We start from the raw sequence: 25,834 nt of genomic DNA, 5'->3' as shown, positions 1-25,834 counted from the left end.
AAGTACCCACTGGGGCACTTTTTTCCTTGGAGGCTTACTTAGAAAGGTATTACCTAAACAAGTTTAGCTGTTACGCCTTCAGAAAGGGCTCTTGGGAGGTCCATGTTTCAAAAAGAGTACTGCTATGTACATGCCTTTTAAAAAATTCATAGCTGACCGCAAACTGAAACAGGTAATTTTTAGCAACAAAAAAAATTACAAAAAGTCTTGTGCATAAAATATATATAAATGTTTTAATAAAAGTGCAATTTCACATTAAAGGTGAATCGCACGAAAAAAGCATTAAAAAATGCAAATGCAATCACAAAGGCATAGGAAAACGTACCAAAAACACAGGGAAGAAAAATAAAACCGCACAGTGCAGAAAACGTATGGTTTTTCTATACTGCCTATTGTGGAACTAAACTTAGAACCTCTTCTCTGCTCTTAAAGGGATATATTTATTTTCAAAAGCACTTCGTGTATGGCAGTTGCTCTGTCCAACTGCCAAAAAACTGTGTAGCGAGCAGGAAGGCTGGCCAGCATCCTTGTTTAAATCCTTTTTCTTTATAAAGAATAAAAGCCTTGCTGAGAATCCCCTATGAAGAGATGGACTAGTCCAAAACCTGTCACTTCTGTGAGATTTCTATTGCCTACTGTAAGTGACAGCATTATAGGAGAAAAGTAATTTTTGGCTCATTTTACTCTGGAAAAATGGACTTATTTGTATATGTTTGCACATATTTTAAATTTTACAGTTTTCCGCTGTAGTGCCCCTTTAAGGATTAGCTACAGCAAGTTAACTTTTATGGAAAAAAAACATGTCTTTATTACAATTTATGGAAATCCTAAAAATAACCCTGAAGCTTAAACTAGGATTAACTTCCAGGGGGATTGAAAGTGTAAAGCCTCAGTGTTTATGTATGAGGAGAGAGCCTGCAGAGATCCCAGCAGAGTATTCACAAAATCACAGCTACTGATAAAACATTTTGATCTGGCTAAATGAACTATAACACAATAGCAGTTCATTTCTAAGCAAAGCAGTGATTTAACCACTTCAGGATTCTGCGTACGCATAAGTACGCCCCTGAATCCTGAAGCGGTTTCCATGGAAACGGACGCTCGTATGAGCGGCCGTTCCATGTCAGTTCACGGAGGGTGTCACCGTGAACACCCTGCGAGCCTCCCCGCTGTTTCCATGTCAGTTCACGGAGGGTGTCTCCGTGAACACCCTGCGAGATCTTCCCCGCTGTTTACATACATATGGCGCTGCTGCGCAGCAGCGCCGTAGAGGAGATCGGCGATCGGCCTCTGATTGGCCGGGGACCACCGGCATCTGATAGGCTGAAGCCTATCTGAGGCGGCGCAGGATGGATTTCCGTCCTGCGCAGCCCATAATGAAGAGGGGAGGTAGGAAAGGAGGCAGAGGGAGGAATAGCGCTGCGGAGGGGGGCTTTGAGGAGCCCCCCCCCCCCCCGCTAGGCACAGCAGCGCAGCGGCGATCAGACCTCCCCAGCAGGACATCCCCCTGGTAGGGAAAAAAGGGGGGGGGGGGAGTCTGATCGCCCTGCCTGCTATCTGATCTGTGCTGCGGGCTGAAGAGTCCCCGCAGCACAGATCATCAAAACCACCCGAAACCCGGAAGTGGTTAAGCAACTTTTTTGTTCAATTAAGACAAGTTTTTATTGCGTCCTGTGTAAGAGTTTGGGTCCACTTTAACCACTTAAGGACTGCAGTCATAAAACCCCTTAAGGACCAGAGCCTTTTTTTCCATTCGGACCACTGCAGCTTTCACGGTTTATTGCTCAGTCATACAACCTACCACCTAAATGAATTTTACCTCCTTTTCTTGTCACTAATACAGCTTTCTTTCGGTGCTATTTGATTGCTGCTGCGAGTTTTACTTTTTATTATATTCATCAAAAAAGACATGAATTTTGTCAAAAAAATGACTTTTTTAACTTTCTGTGCTGACATTTTTCAAATAAAGTAAAATTTCCTATACATTTGAGCGCGAAAGTTATTCTGCTACCTGTCTTTGATAAAAAAAAAAAACCATTCAGTGTATATTTATTGGATTGGGTAAAAGTTATAGCGTTTACAAACTATGGTGCCAAAAGTGAATTTTCCCATTTTCAAGCATCTCTGACTTTTCTGCGCACCTGTCAGGTTTCATGAGGGGCTAAAATTCCAGGATAGTACAAATCCCCCCCAAATGACCCCATTTTGGAAAGAAGACATCCCAAAGTATTCACTGAGAGGCATGGTGAGTTCATAGAAGATTTTATTTTTTGTCACAAGTTAGCGGAAAATGACACTTTGTAAAAAAAAAAAAAAAAAAAAAGTTTCCATTTCTTCTAACTTGCGACAAAAAAAAATGAAATCTGCCACGGACTCACTATGCTACTCTCTGAATACCTTGAAGTGTCTACTTTCCAAAATGGGGTCATTTGTGGGGTGTGTTCACTGTCCTGGCATTTTGGGGGGTGCCTAATTGTAAGCACCCCTGTAAAGCCTAAAGATGCTCATTGGACTTTGGGCCCCTTAGCGCAGTTAGGCTGCAAAAAAGTGCCACACATGTGGTATTGCCGTACTCAGGAGAAGTAGTATAATGTGTTTTGGGGTGTATTTTTACACATACCCATGCTGGGTGGGAGAAATATCTCCGTAAATGACAATTGTTTTATTTTTTTTACACACAATTGTCAATTTATAGAGATATTTCTCCCACTCAGCATGGGTATGTGGAAAAATACACCCCAAAACACATTATACTACTTCTCCTGAGTACAGCGATACCACATGTGTGGCACTTTTTTGCACCCTAACTGCGCTAAGGGACCCAAAGTCCAATGAGTACCTTTAGGATTTCACAGGTCATTTTGAGAAATTTCGTTTCAAGACTGCTCCTCACGGTTTAGGGCCCCTAAAATGCCAGGACAGTATAGGAATCCCACAAATTACCCCATTTTAGAAAGAAGACACCCCAAGGTATTCCATTAGGAGGATGGTGGGTTCATAGAAGATTTTTTTTTTTTGTCACAAGTTAGCGGAAATTGATTTTAATTGTTTTTTTTTCACAAAGTGTCATTTTCTGCTAACTTGTGACAAAAATAAAATCTTCTATGAACTCACCATACTCCTAACGGAATACCTTGGGGTGTCTTCTTTCTAAAATGGGGTCATTTGTGGGGTTCCTATACTGCCCTGGCATTTTAGGGGCCCTAAACCGTGAGGAGTAGTCTTGAAACCAAATGTCGCAAAATGACCTGTGAAATCCTAAAGGTACTCATTGGACTTTGGGCCCCTTAGCGCACTTAGGGTGCAAAAAAGTGCCACACATGTGGTACCGCCGTACTCAGGAGAAGTAGTATAATGTGTTTTGGGGTGTATTTTTACACATACAGATGCTAGGTGGGAGAAATATCTCTGTAAATGACAATTATTTGATTTTTTTTACACACAATTGTCCATTTACAGAGAGATTTCTCCCACCCAGCATGGGTATGTATAAAAATACACCTCAAAACACATTATACTACTTCTTCTGAGTACGGCGATACCACATGTGTGACACTTTTTTGCAACCTAGGTGCGCTAAGGGGCCTAACGTCCTATTCACAGGTCATTTTGAGGCATTTGGATTCTAGACTACTCCTCACGGTTTAGGGCCCCTAAAATGCCAGGGCAGTATAGGAACCCCACAAGTGACCCCATTTTAGAATGAAGACATCCCAAGGTATTCCGTTAGGGGTATGGTGAGTTCATAGAAGATTTTTTTTTTGTCACAAGTTAGCGGAAAATGACACTTTGTGAAAAAAAAAACCAATACATATCAATTTCCGCTAACTTGTGACAAAAAATAAAATCTTCTATGAACTCACCATACTCCTAACGGAATACCTTGGGGTGTCTTCTTTCTAGAATGGGGTCATTTGTGGGGTTCCAATATTGCCCTGGCATTTTAGGGGCCCTAAACCGTGAGTAGTCGTCTTGAACCCAAATGTCTCAAAATGACCTGTGAAATCCTAAAGGTTCTCATTGGACTTTGGGCCCCTTAGCACAGTTAGGCTGCAAAAAAGTGTCACACATGTGGTATCGCCGTACTCAGAAGAAGTAGTATAATGTGTTTTGTGGTGTATTTTTACATATAACCATGCTGGGTGGGAGAAATATCTCTGTAAATGACACATTTTTGATTTTTTTTACACACAATTGTCCATTTACAGAGAGATTTCTCCCACCCAGCATGGGTATGTGTAAAAATACACCACAAAACACATTATACTACTTCTCCTGAGTATGGCGATACTACATGTGTGACACTTTTTTGCAGCCTAGGTGCGCTAAGGGGCCCAACGTCCTATTCACAGGTCATTTTGAGGCATTTGTTTTCTAGACTACTCCCCACGGTTTAGGGCCCCTAAAATGCCAGGGCAGTATAGGAACCCCACAAGTGACCCCATTTTAGAAAGACGACACCCCAAGGTATTCCGTTAGGGGTATGGTGAGTTCATAGAAGATTTTATTTTTTGTCACAAGTTAGTGAAAAATGACACTTTGTGAAAAAAACAATAAAAATCCAATTTCCGCTAACTTTTGACAAAAAATAAAATCTTCTATGAACTCATCATACACCTAACGGAATACCTTGGGGTGTCTTCTTTCTAAAATGGGGTCACTTGTGGGGTTCCTATACTGCCCTGGCATTTTACGGGCCCAAAACTGTGAGTAGTCTGGAAACCAAATTTCTCAAAATGACTGTTCAGGGGTATAAGCATCTGCAAATTTTGATGACAGGTAGTCTATGAGGGGGCAAATTTTGTGGAAACGGTCATAAGCAGGGTGGCCTCTTAGATGACAGGATGTATTGGGCCTGATCTGATGGATAGGAGTGCTAGAGGGGTGACAGGAGGTGATTGATGGGTGTCTCAGGGGGCGGTTAGAGGGGAAAATAGATGCAATCAATGCACTGGGGAGGTGATCGGAAGGGGGTCTGAGGGGGATATGAGGGTTTGGCCGAGTGATCAGGAGCCCACACGGGGCAAATTAGGGCCTGATCTGATGGGTAGGTGTGCTAGGGGGTGACAGGAGGTGATTTATGGGTGTCTCAAGGTGTGATTAGAGGGGGGAAATAGATGCAAGCAATGCACTAGCGAGGTGATCAGGGCTGGGGTCTGAGGGCGTTCTGAGGTGTGGGCGGGTGATTGGGTGCCCGCAAGGGGCAGATTAGGGTCTAATCTGATGGGTAACAGTGACAGGTGGTGATAGGGGGTGATTGATGGGTAATTAGTGGGTGTTTAGAGGAGAGAAGAGATGTAAACACTGCACTTGGGAGGTGATCTGATGTCGGATCTGCGGGCGATCTATTGGTGTGGGTGGGTGATCAGATTGCCCGCAAGGGGCAGGTTAGGGGCTGATTGATGGGTGGCAGTGACAGGGGGTGATTGATGGGTGGCAGTGACAGGGGGTGATTGACAGGTGATCAGTGGGTTATTACAGGGAAGAACGGATGTAAATAATGCACTGGCGAATCGATAAGGGGGGGTTTGAGGGCAATCTGAGCGTGTGGGCGGGCGATTGGGTGCCCGCAAGGGTCTAATCTGATGGGTAACAGTGACAGGTGGTGATAGGGGGTGATTGATGGGTGATTGATGGGTAATTAGTGGGTGTTTAGAGGAGAGAATAGATGTAAACGATGGATTTGGGAGGTGATCTGATGTCGGATCTGCGGGCGATCTATTGGTGTGGGTGGGTGATCAGATTGCCCGCAAGGGGCAGGTTAGGGGCTGATTGATGGGTGGCAGTGACAGGGGGTGATTGATGGGTGGCAGTGACAGGGGGTGATTGACAGGTGATCAGTGGGTTATTACAGGGAAGAACGGATGTAAATAATGCACTGGCGAATCGATAAGGGGGGGGGGGGGGTTGAGGGCAATCTGAGTGTGTGGGCGGGCGATTGGGTGCCCGCAAGGGTCTAATCTGATGGGTAACAGTGACAGGTGGTGATAGGGGGTGATTGATGGGTGATTGATGGGTAATTAGTGGGTGTTTAGAGGAGAGAATAGATGTAAACGATGGATTTGGGAGGTGATCTGATGTCGGATCTGCGGGCGATCTATTGGTGTGGGTGGGTGATCAGATTGCCCGCAAGGGGCAGGTTAGGGGCTGATTGATGGGTGGCAGTGACAGGGGGTGATTGACGGGTGATTGACAGGTGATTGACAGGTGATTGACAGTTGATCAGGGGGGATAGATGCATACAGTACACAGGGGGGGGAGGGTCTGGGGGGGTCTGGGGAGAATCTGAGGGGTGGGGGGGTGATCAGGAGGGAGCAGGGGGCAGTTTAGGGACTAAAAAAAAAAATAGCGTTGACAGATAGTGACAGGGAGTGATTGATGGGTGATTAGGGGGGTGATTGTGTGCAAATGGTGGTCTGGGGGGTGGGCAGGGGGGGTCTGAGGGGTACTGTGGGCGATCAGGGGGCAGGGGGGGGGCAGATCAGTGTGTTTGGGTGCAGACTAGGGTGGCTGCAGCCTGCCCTGGTGGTCCCTCGGACACTGGGACCACCAGGGCAGGAGGCAGCCTGTATAATACACTTTGTAAACATTACAAAGCGTATTATACGCTTCCTATCCGGCGATCGTCGGGTTAACAACCCGCCGGCGCTTCCGATTGGCCGGCGGGTTGATGTCGCGGGTGGGCGGAGCCTATTGCCGGTGGATGCGCGCGCATCCCAGCGCGCGATCCCCGGCCAGAGAGTGCCCCAGGACCTGACGCCAATCTGCGTTACGTGGTCCTGGGGCTGCCAGTTTGCCGCCGCCAATATGAAGTAGGCGGTCGGCAAGTGGTTAAGTGTGGTTAACTGCATTTCAAAAAAAGATCTTGTTTTACATGATAAAATTATTACTAGTCTGTTCTCATTGTATTTAAGGTGGCCATACATTAGCAGGATCGGAATTGTGGAAACGCCACCAAGGCCCAGGCCTAGGGCGCATCAGAGCAAAGGACGACCTGTCACTTGAGCAGTTAGTAGTCTGATATGCCGATAGCCGCATATAATCATCGTGGCTGCCGACTACGGACTCACATGCAGAGTTACGAGGGAGCAAGGGTGTGGATACCATAACTTCAGGAGAACTTTGCTACATTGCTCTTGGCAGGCAGAGCAGCTGAGGAGGGGGAATCCAAAGTGCCTTTCCACCCCAATACCGCCATACCTGCCATGCGGTGCCGCCGTAGTGGGACATTTTTGGAGAGTCACATGAGGGAGAGAAAGACGCCGGCTGGACATCACAAACAAAGCAGCTATGAAAGAGAAGCGCTGGAGCGGAGCCCGCGCCTGGGTAGGTGAGTCATTGCTCTGAGTTTGGAGCATCCCGATCCTCCACTATGGCAGTGCCACATGGCAGGCACGGCGGTGTCTGCGTGGGTTTCCTCCAGGCACTTCAGTTTCCTCCCACATCCCAAAAACATACAGATAAGTTAATTGGCTTCCCCAAAAAATTTGGCCCTAGACTATGATACATGCACTACACGATACATACGACTATGGTAGGAACTACACTGTGAGCCCCTCTAAAGGGACAGTTCATGGCACGTCAATATACTCTGTACAGCGCTAAAATAAATAAAAAAATATAAATACCAAGGGGCTGCAGCACACAACAGGAAAACAATGACAGGGGCTCTTGGTTACACTGTAACACACTTGAGCTCACCAACTGCGCCAAAGTGCCCCCACTCTGGTGAATCCTACTCTAACCATGCAAAAATGCTAGTTTTTATTAGCTTTCTAGTGGGAACCATTCCAATAGCCCAAGAGTCAACTAAATGGAAAAAAGGAAATTAAAAACACCTCACCTTCGTAGCAGCTACTGACTGAACTCTGAAGTCCGCTCATTTATATGCTTAAAGAGGAACTCCAGTGAAAATAATGTAATAAAAAAAGTGCTTAATTGTTACAATAATTATGTTTAAATTATTTTGTCAGTGTTTGCCCATTGTAAAATCTTTCCTCTCCTTGATTTACATTCTGACATTTAACACATGGTGACATTTTTACTGCTGGCAGTCTGTGGAAGTAGATGCGGCTTGCTTCTTTTTGGCAGCTGTAAACAGCTATTTCCCGCAATGCAATAAGGTTCACAGACAGGAAACTGTCAGGACATTGGTCCTGACATCACACTGTGAGAGGGGTTTCACCACAATATTAGCCATACAGACTAATCTGATCTGTTAGAGAAAAATAAAAGATTTCTCATGGGAGAGGGGGTATCAGCTACTGATTGGGATGAAGTTCAATTCTTGGTTACAGCTTACTTCTAAAGGTGCGTACACACGTCAGATTCCCGCAAACGATGGGTCGTCAAATCCGCTCCCCGCGGGGCGGTCGTTCTGCCGACAGTTTGCCTGTGTGTACAGTCTGTTGGCAGGCTGATAAGGATGGTTTTGACAGATCTGCCGAGCGGGAATCCGGCATGTGTACGCGCCTTTAAAGGTAAGCAGTAACCAACAATTGATCTTCATCCCAATCAGTACCTGATATCCCCTTTCCCATGAGAAATCTTTTCTTTTTCTCAAACAGATCATCAGGGGGGTCTGTATGGCTAATATGACGACCCGTCATTTGCAGGAATCTGGCATGTGTACGCGCCTTAACTGTGCTAAAGGGGGTGGGGTTATGCACGCTCACAGCAGACCACGCTGATATACTTACAAATATACATGCGCGCGCACACACACAGGCACACACACACAATAAATAAAGGTGTAATGACAAATAAAGCGTCCCTCAGGTGTCCAGTAATTCACATGGACAATCTTGCTAAACCATGTACACAAACTGTATAGCTACCAAGCTGATTCCTGGAATGCTGGGGGAACAAAATACATCTAGTGAAGTATTGCCACCTGTGTAAAGCAACCAGGATCCCTATGCTTCACTTCAGTAGAGGTATTTTTTTTTAGTTTTTTAATTTATTTATAATTTGGATCACAGTTTTTAGCACAATAACCCTGGTCTCTTGCTTTTGTATTCGCTTCATGCCAGTTGTCAGTAACAACACGTACCAATGCCAGTGCCTTGAGCTTTTTATACACACAAACAATAAATAAATCTTGTGATGTGAAAATGAATGATCAAGGGCATAATTATTCACCAGATCACACTGGCTGATTTTCTAACTTTGAAAAGGTCTGTGCACCAAATTGTAGCGCAGTACACATACAGAGAAACCAATGATTTGTTCTTTGTGACATATAGTAATTATACCTAACAGCAATTACAGCAGTTTTTGAATGGTAGGAAAGAAGGAGTTGGAACAATGCATTTTTTATTAGTCCAATCACACTGTCATGATACAACATTTTTGTGCCTTGCAGTGTAGTGAAAATACATGGATAGTGGGAAAGTTCAACACTTACAGCTGTGCTTTGATAGGTAATTTCAGAACAAACACAGGGTACGTGTCAGTTGCTATGACAACTCCTGAAAGGCATCCAAGTCCAATCTTGAATACTTTCTTCCTATTCTACGTTTACCAAAAGCAAGGTGATGAGTGCAATTAGCATGAACTGCTACATTTCAACAGTAGATACAGCTATTACCTAAGGTATTAAAAAGCTAGGCATTTGCATATTAAGCTTCCATCCTACATAAATATTAAAATATATATTTTATGTAACACAGTTCATGTTAATGAGTTTTTATTTGACAGAGAAAACTTGTACACCGATTTACAATTCAGTAGGACAATGCGAAGATGAGATTAAATGGTCTCAAATTATTTTTTTTCACCTCAATTAAATGTGTCTTCACTCCAGTCATTTTTCAGACAGCGTTGTCCAGCTTCACACTGCTAACCTGCGGTTGCACATCACAACGCCAAAAAAAGCATTTGGTATTACTGTGGCAGTGAGCGGTAATCTCCATTCTGGCTACGGGCCATGCAGGAAGTAAAGCTCTTTAACACTTATTTCCTGCATGGCCAAAATAAGAATTGCGCAGAAGTGTATTGTCAAAATACTGTATGCTTCTGCGCATGTGCACCGCTATGCCAACATTTTTTAATAAAGCTGCTTTGCCATAGATTTACTTGACGCCCGGTTCGCTGCACAAGTTGCTCGCATTGATTCAGGCACTTCCAGCAGAACGCATTGCAGTGCATGAGGTATGAAATGCCCCATAGACTTTCATTGGTGTAGAGTTGGCCTGCTGCCACAATGGCCTATGCAACACACCAGTGTGAAGGAGCCTTAATGATTTGGTATTTGCATTTAATTACTTAGGCCCTCGTTCACATCTTTTCAGCGCAGATGGCTGTGCGATCGGAATGCAACGCGTACGATTGCACGCCCTCTGCGCCGATGCCTGCCGCGCTGCTGATCCAATCCATTGACAGTGATGGGATCAGCTCTGCGCTCGCAGGTAAAATCCAAGCAGCAGTACGCAAGTGCTTCATAGAGCATCGCTCTGCTGCGCAGTGGATGTGAGCGGTAGAAGGGCTGTCTATGCCTTTCTGCCATTCTTGCGTTTCAACACATCATGATGTGCGCAGCACATATGAAGTGGGCAGCATTTCACTATAAAATAATCGTAAGGAGAGCAGCATTCACTAAAAAATAATCGTTATGTGCGCAGCATTCACCAGCAAATAATCGTTATGTGCGCAGCATTCACCAGAAAATAATTGTTATGTACGCAGCATTCACTAGAAAATAATCGTTATGTGCGCAGCATTCACCAGAAAATAATCGTTGTGGGCAACAGTCACCAGAAAATAATCGTTATGTGCGCAGCATTCACCAGAAAATAATCGTTATGTGGGCAGCATTCACCAGAAAATAATCGTTATGTGCGCAGCATTCACCAGAAAATAATCGTTATGTGGGCAGCATTCACCAGAAAATAATCGCTATGTGCGCAGCATTTACCAGAAAATAATCGTTATGTGGGCAGCATTCACCAGAAAATAATCGCTATGTGCGCAGCATTCACCAGAAAATAATCGCTATGTGCGCAGCATTCACCAGAAAATAATCGTTATGTGCGCAGCATTCACCAGAAAATAATCGTTATGCAGGGAGCATTCACCAGAAAATAATCATTATGTGGGCTACAGTCACCAGAAAATAATCCTGTAAAAAAAAAATTCACTCACCTGGCCAGCTGACGTGCAGCTCCTTGACGATCCTCCAGCGACGATCCACCTGCAGCAAATCTCCCGCAGAGTGCAGCAGGGCTAGGGGAAGATGGCGCCTAGTGCAGGGCTTCGGCAGCCATCTTCCCGTAGCCCTGCTCTGCCATCGGGAGGCAGTTCCCGCAGTGGGCTGCGGGGAGATGAACGGCGCGGGCGGGCAGCGGCGGGGGAGAGAGGCAGAAGGAGGGGACCCAGGTGAGGAAGGGGGGGATCTGTCCCCCCTCCCCGCCGCTGTCTCCCACCCCTCCTTCTAGTGCTGCTCTTCCTCTTCCATGGGGGGTCGTGGTGACACCCCCTTGGGTGGCAGTCACCCGGGGCACCACGCCCCCCTGCGCCCATTGCTAGGGACGCCACTGACGAGGCCCAAGCCTAGGGCTTGGTCATGGTCAATCCCATGCTATGATTGGGGAGGAAGTCAGTGAAGAAGGGGGTGTTACCTACATTAAATCTGCCAAATACACATACACACACTTTATAAATCTCCTAAAGAGTTTTCACCACAAAATGCTCTGTGCTCCAACAGGCGCACAACTTACAACAGATGGGTGGCCAAATAGACATTTAAATGACACATGGGAATGACCCTAAAGGTGGCCACACACAATACAATAAAATGATCCGATTTTACGGCAATTCGATAAAAGCGATCGGATCTCCCGGAAAAATCGAAAGCTTTTTTTTATTCGACTGATAAATTCGATCGGATTTCCCGCTTTCTTCAATTATTATCGATCCGGAATGCCAGATATTTTTCTTCAATCTTTCTAAAGATTGTATGGTATGTGTTAGATTGTCAATTTATTAATATACTTACCCTAGCAATTTTGTCAGAGTTTCCAATCATTTTTATCATAATTTGGGAAAGATTGAACATAGGTGTGTGGTACATTGGTCATATTTTTGAAATGTTCCAATCAGTCAGAAAAATTGATTGCAATTCTTAAATTGAACAGATATTTAAAAAAATTGTATGGTGTGTGGCCACTTTTAGAATAATCTTTTGGCACCCCTTCAGCAAATCGTAGTGGATTTTTACAAGAATATATGCCCTTCAAAGGAAAACAATATTAACCCACGTGAGCGTCACAATCAGCAAAGAAACAAAAAGGTAAAAATGAGAAATATTGTTACCATTTCCTAATGTACCCCAAAACCCCCCTATTTTCCTATATGTTACTTTAACTGATAACACTTAGGAGGTAATCAGGATAGGTTTATACATAATCACGCTATCACATTTTTTTTAGATATGCCTCTAGCTGAAGGTTCAGTCCAGCTCTAAATTTAGAACGCAAAACATACCAGTGCAGCTTTAGCTAATTTGATCCCTAGTGTGCAATAAATTGTTTACTGCAATGCAGAGCTTCTACTGTAAGAGGGCTTCGTTTTGCTTAGTTTTAAAACTAGAGTAGCAACTTAGTGGTCATTTACTAGATGGTTCAGCATAGAGACTGATTGTTGCAAGCAAACTCAAAGAATGGCCCAGCACACCAATTTAACTATTTTATACTTTTACTGTGAACAGCATACTTTATGCAGGTTAAAATGTATTTTTGCTCAAATTATTACTGAGCAAAATTTAAAAAAAACAGAATTTTTTTTTGATGCAGGCATGAGGGTACCTGAGGGAGGGTCTGTGGACAATTTGGTTTTCCACAGACGATATTAGCAAAATGTTTTTTCCGCACACGTCAGCTGACAATCAGCTGACTGTATGTGACTGTTGGCTATAGGATAGAATCGCAGGCGGTGTACGAAAAAGTAGTGCAGGCAGTACGTTTTTTTCCCACATGCGAGAACTGCATTAAAGGACAACTGAAGTGAGAGGGATATGGAGGCTGCCATATTTATTTCCTTTTATGCAATACCAGTTGACTGACTGTCCTGATGATCCTCTGCCTCTAATACTTTTAGCCACTGACCCTGAACAAGCATGCAGCAGATCAGGTGTTTCTGACATTATTGTCAGATCTGGTAAGTTTAGCTGCATGCTTGTTTCTGTTATTCAGATACTAGTGCAGGCAAATAGAATAGCAGGGCTTTTAGGCAACTGGTATTGTTTAAAAAGAAATAAACATGGCAGCCTCCATATTCTTCTCACTTTAGTTGTCCTTTAAAGAGGAACTCCAGTGAACATTTTACTGTTGGCAGGTGATGTAGCTGTTGCATGGTTTTTGGCAGTTGGAAACAGCTGTAAACAGCTATTTCCCACAAAAGTTCGAACTTTTCTTGTGGGAGGGGTTACTTGTGGGAGGGGTTTCACCACAATATCAGTCATACAGCGCCCCCTGATGGTCTGTTTGTGAAAAGGAATAGATTTCTCATGTAAAAGGGGATATCAGCTACTGATTGGGATAAAGTTCAATTTTTGGTTGGAGTTTCTCTTTAAGCTCTGGGACCTACTGGCTGCTCTTGTGATTTGCTAATGCAATGCTATGGGGTTTAAAAAAAAATCACATCCGTCAAGTGGGATCACACACAAAACATTACATTAGCAAGAGCTTTACAAATCACAAGCGCTTAGAAAAGCACTGCTAGTGGGTTTCAGGCCTAGGTGTGACCCAGCCTATTAATTAACACGGGCTGACACATCTGTGCAATTCCCTCAAGTGTGATCGCTCCCTAAATGGATTACTTATTTTGGTTGAAGGGGTGTGAAGTAAGAAATAATCCTTCTTATGAAATTGCTTTAGAAAGATCATAATCATAATAAAGCATGATGGGAGAGAAAAAGGTTTTAAAAAGCCCCCCCATCTGCAAGACTCTCCGATCTTTATTGTCATTAATCACATGCTCATTTCTGCCTGTAGCTACAGTGAAGGATCTTGCGATTCACCTAAATCTTCCAATTCCTCCTTCAAGATGGTCACAATGCCCACTACCTTCAGTAACACAAAATGCAAGGTAAGGAGAGTAGCTTTATTCAATTTCGTCTCAGGTTTGTTGCCATTGTTACCAGGATATCCACTTGCATGTTCCACCTAATCATTTTTCTGATGTACTATCTGTGACCATATAGTAAAAAAGGTGCCTAAAACGTTGTGACAAACAAAAGTTATCTTTACGAGTTTGACTGACTTTTAAAAATAAATAAACCTATCTAGCTTATACTTTTTGTCTATGCAGACATTCTTGCAGCCTGGTTTGCAGATTCAAAGGCAGTTAGAACTGAAGAAAGATGTAAACAAGGATGCAGATAATTGAAGGAAGACATGTTCAAATTAAGGCAGGGTAACATAAAAAATGGACATGTGAATAGCTTATTCAGCACCTTAGACAGCTCCTGTTCAGTCAGGCTCAGGCTGCTGTATAGCAGCAGTGTATCAAGCATCCAATGAGATGTAACTTGTGCTAAAGAATGTGTGGGTTTCCACACCACACTGAACATTAGTGCACCAACCCCAAAAGGGGAATAGTGAAACTGTAAAATTCATATTTTAATACTGATGTTCTTTGTGCATCCAATTTGTGTATAAACATGGTATACTTGGTGTATAAACATGGATAGAAATACCTAAGTTTTCAGATTTCTTGCCATCTTCCGTGCTCTAGCTCTCTAAGGCAACCTTACAGGGGTTGGACAAAATAATGGAAACACCTTGAAAATTAACAAAAAACATACTTTAATATGGTGTAGGTCTACCTTTTATGGCAATTACAGCCTCAATTCTCGGATGTATTGATTCATACAAATTGTGAATTGTTTCCAAAGGAAATTTAGCCCATTCTTCAGTTAAAACACCCTCCAGTTCTTTTAGAGACGATGGCGGCAGAAATAGACTTCTTACTTGAATCTCTAATAACGACCATAAATGCTTAATAATGTTGAGGTCTGGGGATTGTGGTGGCCAGATGAAATGCTCAACTTCATAAGAATGTTCCTCGTGCCATTCTTTAACAATTCTAGCTGTGTGGATTGGGGCATTATCTTGAAAGATGGCATTCCCCTCCGGAAACAGTTCTTGAACCATAGGATGAACTTGGTCGCCAAGGAAGGGAAATCATTGGCCCAGTGGATTTCCAAGAAATAGCACCCCAGATCATCACAGGAACCCCGCCATGTTTTACAGTTGGGAGAAGGCAGTCTGGATGAAATGCTTCTTTTGGCTGTCTCCAAACGTACACTCGGCCGGAGGTCGGAAATAAGGTAAATGATGATTCATCAAAGAAAATCAAATTTTTCCACTGCTCGAGGGACCAATTCTGGTAGTTTCTACACCACTCTAAACGCTTTGAAACATTTGTCTTTGAGAGCAGAGGTTTTCTAATTGCAGTTCTTCCATGGAATCCAGATTTGTGCAGCTCCCGACGAACAGTTTTTGTGGAAACTGAGTTCTGTAGGTGTTAATTCAGCTCTGCAGCGATTTTAGGAGCCGTGGTCTTGCGAGCTTTTCTAACAATTCGATTTAGAGTCTGACGGTCTCTCTCGGATAACTTCGACTTTCGGCCACAACTGTGCTTTGTGGAGGACGTTTTTCCTTCTCTTTCAAAGGCAGTCATTACTTTGGAGACAGTACCTCTTGAAATGCCAAGCATTTGGGCAGTTTCTGTTACAGTAGCGCCTGCCATACAAGCACCAACAATTTGGCCTCTTTGAAAGTCTGAGAGATCTGCCATTTTTATAAATTATAACCAACTTTGGTTTAAATATCTGTAAAAAAACAATTATTTTAATTAAACATATCAAATAACAAAAATAATAAACAAAAATGTTTTACATATCTCAAGTTTTGATTGCTTAACCAATTAGCATTCCTGGACGTGAGTTTCACGTCATGCTCTGTCCCTGCCTGCATTCCCAGACGTGAAACTCACGTCCCGCAGTGTAAGCAGCGATGTGCGCGCCCGCGCGCGTGCACGTGTGCGCGCATGCGCGCGCCCGCGAGTCCGCGCGATCCTCTCATTGGTGGATGTGAACAGAAGTTCACAGAACCAATGAGATCGTTTTTACTGTGAATGACAGCTGCCATAGCCAATGGCAGCTCTCATTCACACTGTGACAATGTAAACATTACATTGTTGCCACCTAAAGCTGCTGAAGCCTCAGATCTCTCGTCAGTGTGAGATCTGAGGTGGAGCAGCTTGTGTGCAGAGCTGTGTGAGCTGTGTGATCCACTGTGGAAATACATTGTATTTTATTGCAGTTTTCTAACCCTTTCCCAGCCTAACTATGCCTTGTGTGTTCAGTACACTGTACTGATCACACTGTACTAATCTAGCTGATCTAGCTGTCCTAGGCCCTTTTTATACTGCCCTCCTCCTCCCCCTATTACTGTTTTAGTTTTCTGACCCCTTATTGATCAGTTGATCGTCATCTGATCATCTGATCTTCTGATCTCATCTCTCTCCCACTCACATCACCGTGCTCTCTTCTACTTCCATTCCCAGCACTTCTTTTCCTCATCCTCATTCATATAAAAAAATAAAAAAATAAAAAAAATCTTTCTATCTATTATCTCTTTATCTTGTTCTGTACCCTATTTATAAAAAATGGCAAAGAGGCGATACACTGAACAGGAGATCGTTGCCTTGATGGAAGTCAGCGGCAGCGACGAAGAATCTGACTGCGAATCTGACGGCGAAGAATGGCTGCCGGTTGAACATTCTGACCCGCTGTCAGACGGCGACTCCAGCTCTGATGAATGTGAAGGGCCATCAGAGCTGGCAAGAGTTGCTACTGTGCATCCTGTTGTCACTGCATCAGTTCCCAGTGGCAGCGACTCTGAGACACAGGTGTCATCAGATCGCAGAGGAGGGAGCACAGCAGGCACTAGTGCTCCAGGGGCAGGCAGCCAGCAGCAAAGTCCTCAGGAACCCATGGACATTTTAGATGGCACTAGTGCTCCAGGGGCTAGCAGCCAGCAGCAAAGTCAGCAAGTACCACTGGACATGTCACACCTACTGTGGGTACCGCCAAACATGCAAGCACCCCAAATCCCTCCTTTCATTGCAAACAGTGGCTTAATGGTTGACATGACAGGGAATATGTCACCAGTCGATGTTTTCCAGCAATTCGTCAATGACGATTTTTTGCAATTTATTGTCGAGCAGACAAATTTGTATGCCTCTCAATTCATTGAGTCCCACCCCAGGTCCACTTATACCCGGAAATGGACACCAACAAACTTGTCTGAGTTGAAAGTGTTTCTAGGCCTAACTTTCAACATGGGGCTAACAAAAAAATCGCAGCTCGCAATGTACTGGAGTACAAATCCCATACACCACACCCCTCTGTACTCATCAACTATGCCAAAGCTGCGTTATCAGATGATCATGAGATTTCTACATTTCAATGACAATAGTCAAAACAAGAGTCCAGACAATGCAGGCAGAGACCAGCTTTTTAAATTAAGGCCCCTTATAAATCACCTGAATTTAAAATTCTGTGAAATTTGTGTGCCTGGAAGAGAAATCGCAATAGACGAATCTCTAATGCCATTTCATGGCCGGCTTGGATTCAAACAATTCATCCCCAGTAAACGAGCCAGGTATGGGGTAAAGCTCTATAAGCTTTGCGAAAGCGGATCAGGGTACACCTTTGCATTTCGCATCTATGAGGGGCGAGATAGCCTGCTACAGCCAGAGGGGTGCCCAGCAGATATGGGAGCCAATGGAAAAATTGTGGTGAACCTCATGACCCCCTTACTAAATAAGGGGTATCATCTATTTGTAGACAATTTCTACACCAGCTTGCCACTTTTTAAATTTCTTTTTTCGGCTGACACCGTTGCCTGTGGTACCATCAGGGCAAACCGAAAAGGCTTTCCGCAAGAAGTCCTGAAAAAAAAATTGAAAAAGGGGGAGACTTGTAGTCTGCGCAGCAATGAAGTCCTGGCACTAAAATACAAGGACAAAAAAGATGTGCTTATGCTGTCCACCATGCACACAGAGGGCACAGTGTTAGTGACGTCTCGCCGATCAGAGACTGTCAAGCCTATTGCGATTGATGACTACAACAAGCATATGGGAGCAGTGGATCTGTCCGACCAGATGTTGGCCCCATATTTGGTAGCTAGAAAAACTAAATCCTGGTACAAGAAGGTAGGGATTTATTTGCTACAAATGGCAATATTCAATGCCCATGTGGCATACAGAAAAGCAGGCAATACCGGGTCATACCTGCAGTTCCAGGAACAGATCATTGCATCTTTCCTTTTTGGATCTGGCACAACACCAGTACGCAGTGACCAATCCCAGTGCGAAGACATCATCAGACTCTGCGACAGGCACTCCCTCCTAATCCCCTGAAAAAATATCCTCAGAAGAGGTGCAAAGTGTGTGCCAAACATCAAATAAGAAGGGACACAAGATATTACTGTCCAGATTGTCCCTCCCACCCAGGCCTCTGCTTTACTCCGTGTTATAAAATATACCATACGGTCACCAATTATTAGAACCATGCCTATCTCCAAAAAAAAAAAATCTGTAGCCACCAGCTCCATTTGAAAAAAAAAAAAAAAAAAAAAAAACTTTTCCAAAAATAAAGAAAATAGACCAGGGGCAGCCTAAGGCATGTGCCATTAATTAAGGGCCACCATTCCCAGCGGGCCACCACATTATATTCTTATTGTTACAGTTGGTCATTGTTTATGACTGTATTTTGTTCATGTTTTTTTATGTTGCAGTTATACACATAAATGAATATCAAACAATAAAAAAAAGTGTAAAAAGAAAAGTAAAAAGACAAAAAAAGTAAAAAAAAAAAAAAAAAAAAAAAAAAAGACCTAGGCATTGCTGCTACCTCCACGTGGTGCCTGGTGGAAACAGCGAAAGCTGACAAAATGCAGTGGATATTTCATTTCATTTTATATTTGATTTATCAGCACATAGTGGCTATGCAGTCTCTGCGGTGGATGTTGCCATTTGCCCTGCATAGGATACTATATTGACAATGGCGGATGAAGGGGCCACAAATTCTTTCTGCTGCTCCTGCACAGGCTGAATATAATGGTCAACTACATGATCATCTAGTAACAAAATAAGGCTTATGGCACATCATTTTCATCTTGAGAAGCTGAAGAATACATTTTCCAGTGTTTTATTTCAGAGGCACCTGCCACTTTAAAAATGCTTAGCGACAAACTGTCACCAACAGTCAAAAAAATATTTATTTTTTAACAAGTGGTCACACTTGTGCAATTTTCAGCAAAACCACAAAAATGTAACGGACACAATATACCCATCTTTGTATAGCCCTGGATCTCTACTTTTCAAAATGGTGGCACTTGTAGTACTTATTTTCTGTTCTGACACACATAGGACTCTGTGAAGGAAGCGTGACGCTATAAAAAGGAAAGCGGAAAAAATGCCCTTCAAAAATCCAAGTACGCAGGTCTCTTATAAAGGCCCACTACGTGGTCAGCTAGTAACGAAATAAGGCCTATAGCACATCATTTTAACCAGGAAGGGCCAAAGAACATTTTTTGAAGTGTTTTATATCAAAATCACTTGTCATGTGAAAATTAGGCAGGGTGAAAAGTGACAAAAATGTATATTTTCTGCTTTTACATCTGTATTTCCTTGTCATATGCATATGAAATAAAATAATTGCTTGGAAACAATATTACTGAGAGAAAGCCTAGATTGTCCTGAAAAAAACAACACATGTTTCAATTAGATAGCATAAGTAATTAAAAAGTTATTACTGTATTAAAAGCAACACAGCTGAGTATCAAAATTGTCAGGAATCTGAAGGGGGTAAAAACCCAGGAATGCGAAGTGGTTAAAACATGTTCAAAGATTATGATGCCAAATGTTAGGAGTTTCCATTATTTTGTCCAACCCCTGTAGTACTCCCTATCTTCAAACTGTCAGCTTCTTCTGCAAATTATAATACGGTTTCCCCTGAAAAAACAATAACTAAATCTACAAACAAGCTACAGCCCTCACCTTTCCCGAAAAAAGAAGAAAAATCATTACTGCACAGGCACATCACAGTAGTTTAATGCTAAGCCAAAGATTGTTAGGGTTGGGACCCACTACAGGGGCTTTGCGGTATTGCAAAGTGGCTGAGATTTGCTAAATTGTTGAAGTGCTGCGATTTCCTAGAGTGGTCACAACTTGGCTACTGCAGTGATTGATGCGATCGCTTCAGGATCACTCCCTAAATGCTGCAAGCAGTGTTTTGCCATCACTCTGCAATTTCTATGCTGCTAGTGGGACCGCCTCATAGGGATCCACTGGCATAGCGCTTTGCCAAAGCTCTCCTAGTAGGTTCCAGTCCTTATGTAGGGTTCATTGGCTCCTGACCCCATGATCACTGTGAGCCAATCACATTGCCTGACATTGATGACAAGGTCAGGAGCAAGTGAAATCGGCTCCTGACTGGCTCAGGGAGCGCTGCAGTCATAGCGATGGCAGAGCGAGGGGGCTACAGCAATGGGAGAGCGGCATGAACAGCTGTAGCAGTGGGACCGTGCAGTGTAATGTCGGTAAGCATCGTTTTTCAAGCCAGCAGTCTCTGGTCCTTAAGGGGCCAGAGACTGCAGGTGAGGAAGTGGTTAAAGAGTAACTGTCAGGCTGCAGAAGCTAATTTAAACCTCTATTCTCCTGTGTTAAACAGTTTAGAAGGAAGCCAAAAAGGCATTAGTGAAGATAAAAATCTCTCTTACCTTTGATGTGTGCTTATCAGAAAAGCTGTTAGACCCAAGCAGGACGCAAGCCGCATACTATACTGCAAAGCATTCTGGGGCCCTCCCCTCGGCTGCTAATGAGACGTTACAGCAGCTTGTAATCAGTCCAGCGCGTAGCACTGATAAATCTCCGGGCAGAGTACACTGACTGCAGGAGTCATCTATTGTTCCTAGCCACATGGCTAATTAATATTCACTGCACACTGTGTTATTCAGTACGAGCTTTTCTGTGATCAGGAAGCAGGGAGGACATGACGACACAATTGGCTTCATAGAAGACAGAAAAACATGGAACCTGCCATGAGCTGTCAGGAGCATCAATCTCTGCATATACTATATAAAAATTCTGTGAAGTACAAACGTGGACAGTGAAATGCATATGTAATGTAAGTACAGCCTATATTTAGCTACTAATATATGTGTTTATTTTCTCTGAGACCTTATACCTAACAGCTCCTCTTTAAAGATGATACGTCTAGATATGTATACATATACAGATGGATGATTGAATGGATACTTTTCATTGACCCATCCATGGATATTGACTTGTTTAAGTTGTTTTAAAGACTGGGCGTCTTATTTCATAATGATTAAATAGCTGTGCAATATCAAGTCTCTAATTTATTTTCCTTTCAATGCCAGTGGTTTTTATTGCGTAAAGATCAAATAACATTCTCTTCTTATTTATTTTTCTTTAAAGTGTAGGTTGAAGTTTAGAGGGAAAGACAGTATGCAGGAAATAAATGGCTGATAATACTTATATTTTCTCTATAGGTATACAAAACAAACATCTTACACTAATTTGTGGGATAAACCTTCACTGCAGCAATACAGGCTGCATGGAACAAGACATATTTTTGTATCATTAAGTTTCTTATCACTATACATCCCCTCAAACTATTGCTATCATATCTTTACACATGACTTGTAATGATCATAGTGGACATAATGACTCGAAAACGGCAGCAGAGAGATGTATTTTGTCCATTAAATTTTATGTCCTCAGAAGTATATTTATGAGTGCTTATAACTGTTCCAAGATCATTACACAGTGTGTTAGGTTTATGTGGCCCTTGGCATTTAAATAATGCTGCACCATGGGGTTGTCAATCTCAATAAATTGACTGGATCCTCCTTGAGCTAAGGGAGATTTAAGACAATAGTTAAAGGGAACCTGAAGTGAAAGATATTTGGAGGCTACCATGTGTATTTCCTTTTAACCTCCCTTGTGTTCAGTTTCCCCAGGATTTCTGCACAAAAAGTTATCCAATTAATTTTCATAAACTTTTTTTTCCTGTAACATGCCAAAATGTGTCAAGCAAGGGACTATTATACAGTGCAGGAGAGTACTGACGTGTATGCACGTATTTAATCAGCGGTCTTCAAGTGACATTTCATCTGGCTATCTTCCTGTGGCATGCATTAAGCCATATTACATGCACAGGTGTGTCAGATGTTTACGGGCCTTAAACTCAGATTGCTAAATCTACAAAATCCTCCACCAAATGAAGTTAAAGGGAGGCCTCACTTAGTCACATATAAAGGGTTACTTTATTGTAGAAAAAACACAGCAATCACAGACTGAATCAAAGAACTTCTAATAAAACATATTAAAAACACTTAGAACTTAAGGATTGACCTGACATGCCCTGCGTCCCACGCATGCATCATATCCATCCATACATGACATTCATCAAATGAGAAGTAATTGCATGCATTTGAAAACAACCTCAGAGCTCTGGGTGAGGAACCAATGTCGACAAAGCAGTCCAAAGCTAACCCGATCTGAACTGACAAAAAAACAGATGAATAGCTGGCCAGCTTCACGACTCATTTCTGTGCAGGTTTCATAGAAAGAAAAAAACACAGCCCATTGCATATGTGGGTTTGCAAACTTGACAAATCAACCACTTGAGACAACAGCAATAACCAGTTGTGTAGCACAGCAGCATTCTATTATTCAGCTGGTATCTCTCATCAGTGCAAGTTATAGTAAGCTGTTATAGCAATGGCATTAGTTCCATCAGCCAGTTTGAGCAATGCGTGATGCACTCTATGCTGTCCAAGGGGGGAGTACCCCTATCTCTTACGTGTCCCAGTGGATCTGTGCCGGGTATTAGGGCCATGTGCATGCAGGCTTGGTCATCTCATCAATGCTGGTGATGAACATCACTGGCGCTGGATCAGCGCATCCACGCCGCGGCAGCGGCGGTGGCGGCAAGGAGCAGCTGAAAACGCTCTCAGAGCGGCGTGGGCTCATAACAGTGGGCGAGGCCGGCCTCCTGTAGCTCCTCCCACCTACATGTTTCGCCCAATGGGCTTCATCAGGGTGTGGCTTATAGAGGAAGGGGATGGTCAGTCCTCTTTATATCCAGGCAGCGATCACCTGATACGTCCACAGACGCCATCTTTGTTGTTGGCAGGGATGCCCATATCTTGAAACATACTTTCATATATCTTTTACATATTTTCAAGGCGTTTAAAGCCTTGTACCCACAAAAAAAGGGGGGGGGGAGAAGAAAAGCACAAAAACAATAATGTCTCTTCACGTATCATTGGGGATATTTAGGACCACTCATTTTACTGCAAAAAGAAGGAGCATTGCTGCAACAGATATGATCCATATCCAAATTCCTACTCATACACAGCACTCCATCCACACCATTTCCCAAACACTATCTAAGTTTTCACATGTCCCTCAATATATTCCTCACATATATTGCTACCTTCTCTCCTCACCCCCATTTGGCTATACAACAAGTGGGGCATAAGTATCACGCATCTCACAACCTGCACAGCATACACAGTGCTGTATATTAGCCAGAGACAGGGCAAAGTGCAATAGGTAATATGATATCATATAGGGACTGGCGTGGGCAATGCGATGCTGTGCAATAAGACAGACTAATAAGGATCCAAATATACTGAAAAATGTATTTCTGAATTGAGACCATTGGGGGAGAGTGTGCCTAATTTGTATATCCACATAGTTTCCCTGCGGAGGAGTTCTCTTTCCACACTCACTTTCCTCACTCCTTTGGTTATGGATGTCAGGACTTTAACAAGGCTACCTTTAAAACTTCCCCCGTGATGTTGTTGATAGTGCTCTCTTAGGGGCCCATTATTTTCATCATTCTTATTTTTTATATTTGACATATGTGTATGCACGTCAGTACTGTTCACAGCATGTTTTGTATGGACATGTATAACTGTCATTACCGCCAGGGAGGTTAAACAATATCAGTGTCCTGGTAGCCCTGCTGTTTATTTGGCTGCAGTTGTGTCTGAATCACACCAGAAACAAGCATGCAGCTAATCTGGTCACATTTGACAAAAATGTCAAAAACACATGATCTGCTGCATGCTTGTTAAGGGTTTATGGGAAAAGTATTAAAAGGCAGAGGATCAGCAGGATAGCCGGGCAGCTGGTATTGCTTAAAAGGAAATACAATATGGTATCCTCCATATATAACTCACTTCAGGTTCCCTTAAAAGTGATACATCTTATATTTCTTAGTAAGAAAAAATGGTGCAAATTGGTAAAGATAATTATTTTGCATACCTTCAGAAGTATATGAAGGGAGTGTGCAAGGAAGTTTGTGAAAGTGTTGGGGAGCAACTTGAATAGTCTTGCAAGTCATATAATTAGGGGGGGGGGGGGAAGGAGGTCTAGTTTCTTGCACATATCAGTCAAATCAGTGTTTACGCTGTCCTTGTACAAACACACATTGCCCTGGAAAAGGGTCTGAACATTTTGCAGAGGAGAGAGTTGTGCTATAAAGGTGCCCATACACTCATCGATTTCCTAATTAGATTCTTTGCAGACTGGATTCATCTTCAGGGAAATGAGTAAAAATATACAATTTTCAACGTTTCGGTCAGATTTCAGCAAAACCGCATAAGTCCAAAAGTTACAAAATACCAGTGGGTGGATCTATCATTTTCAGAATGGTGACATTTATAGAGAAACTGTAACCAAGGATACTCTTCATCCCAAACAGTAGCCGATACTCACTTTCCCATGAGAAATCTTTTCCTTTTCTCAAACGGATAACCAGGGGGCTCTGTATAGCTGATATTGTGATGAAACCCCTCCCACAGTGTGATGTCAGAACCATGGTTCTGACATAACCCTGTGGGAGCCTTGTTTCATTGTGGGAAATAACAGCTGTTTCCAACTGTCAAAAAAGCAGCATCTCCTTCCACAGAGATCACCTGTCAGCAGTAAAAATATGTCGCCATGTGATAAATGTCAGAATGTAAATCAGGGAAAGATTTTACAATGGGCAAACACTGACTAAATTATTTATAAATAATTATTGTAAAATTAGCCACTTTTTGTTGTAATTACATTATTTTCACTGGAGTTTCTCTAAGGTTTTTCTTGAACGTTCTGGGGCTTTGCTAAGAAGGAATGGTACAATTACTTTTGATGAACAACTGGACTTGTAAAAAGTCATTGGTGTTACTCAGGGTTAACAGTCTGCTGTTTGCCGAACTAGGTCTCACATGATGTATATGGGGTGTCATTTTAACTGTGAAAAGCAATAGAATAGAATTTGGGGTATTTTATAGTCATGAACTGTCATGTGAATTCTTTTTAGTGACAAATGCCGATAGTAACTAGCACATGTATTACTGTCTGGTCAATTTCTATATTGACTAGTACATATTGAAAATGACTCAAGAAATAAAAGAATACTAACAACAATAATACCTCACAAAATAAACGTATTACAGTAGTCAACCAAAAAGCTAAACTAAACCTACGTAAGTGCACATTTGGTTGTGACCAAGAGAAACTTTAGAAACAATATGGTGTACAACCTCAGAAGCTCTGTATAGTGTGCAGGTCATATCCCAGAAGCCTCTCCTCCTGGAAAAGAAAAAAAAGGAAGTAAGACGAATCAGTATACCATAGAACCCTAACCTGATCCCCTGCTCGTAATTGATGTCCCAATAGTCCCACACCATGCGTAAATGGGCCTCTTTCTCTCTCATGGACCAGTGCTGTCAAGTGC

General features: G+C 42.8%; 1 long non-coding RNA gene across 1 annotated transcript in view; it reads left to right on the top strand.

Annotated features, from left to right (window-relative positions):
• LOC137517586 (uncharacterized) overlaps nucleotides 1–25,834 on the top strand; it is a 68,216-nt gene that overhangs the window by 10,217 nt on the left and 32,165 nt on the right. Inside the window, exon 2 of the long non-coding RNA XR_011020579.1 lies at nucleotides 13,992–14,085. This is a non-coding gene — a long non-coding RNA (uncharacterized lncRNA). The remainder of the gene's footprint in view (nucleotides 1–13,991; nucleotides 14,086–25,834) is intronic.

The sequence above is a fragment of the Hyperolius riggenbachi genome, chromosome 5 (genome assembly GCF_040937935.1).
Source record: "Hyperolius riggenbachi isolate aHypRig1 chromosome 5, aHypRig1.pri, whole genome shotgun sequence".
In the NCBI taxonomy this organism is placed as follows: Eukaryota; Metazoa; Chordata; class Amphibia; order Anura; family Hyperoliidae; genus Hyperolius; species Hyperolius riggenbachi.
The sequence above is the reverse complement of the archived record's forward strand: the minus strand, read 5'-3'. Positions and strand labels throughout refer to the sequence as shown.